We start from the raw sequence: 696 nt of genomic DNA on the forward strand, positions 1-696 counted from the left end.
TTCTATTAAATTCCATACCATATCATAGGATTTCATAACATAACATGGCATACCATTACATACCACATGTATTTCGGTACGAATACATACCATTCCATAATTTCCCAGACAGAGCCTACCACTCCACACACACACACACACACACACACACTAAATCCATATTTGTAGCACTTCATTTACGACAAATCAATTAGGAATCCATTCATTCATCAATACTTAATGAACATCAAGTGTATGCTAAGCCACTGTTTCAGGAATCAGAGGCAAACAGGTAAGGCACTTGTGTGTCCTCAGTGTTTTCACAAAAGGGAGAGGAATGGAGGTTTGTGGTAGCTCAGTCCTGTAATCCTAGCACTTGGAAGGCTGAGGCAGAAGATTGGCAGAGCTCCAAGCCAACCTGAGCTATGGAGTAAGACACTGCCTCAAAAACTAAGAGACTGCAGCATGTTTGACACTGGGTAGGACACCTGTATCAAACCTCTGCCATCCATGGCTCAGAGACCGTGGCAGAAAATGGAACAGAAAGATTGTAAGAGCCAGGGGTGGTGGATGACCCCGAGGAAATAGAGTCTTCCAGGCTTCTAGGAACTTGCTCATATGAACTTACAGCAATGGTGACAGCATGCCAAGACCCATGCAAACTCACACCAGACAAAACACCAGCATAGAAGTGGAAAAACGAGTAAGAAGCCCAAC

This window comes from Nannospalax galili, unplaced genomic scaffold (assembly GCF_000622305.1).
Source record: "Nannospalax galili isolate Female #2095 unplaced genomic scaffold, S.galili_v1.0 scaffold824, whole genome shotgun sequence".
Classification (NCBI taxonomy): Eukaryota; Metazoa; Chordata; class Mammalia; order Rodentia; family Spalacidae; genus Nannospalax; species Nannospalax galili.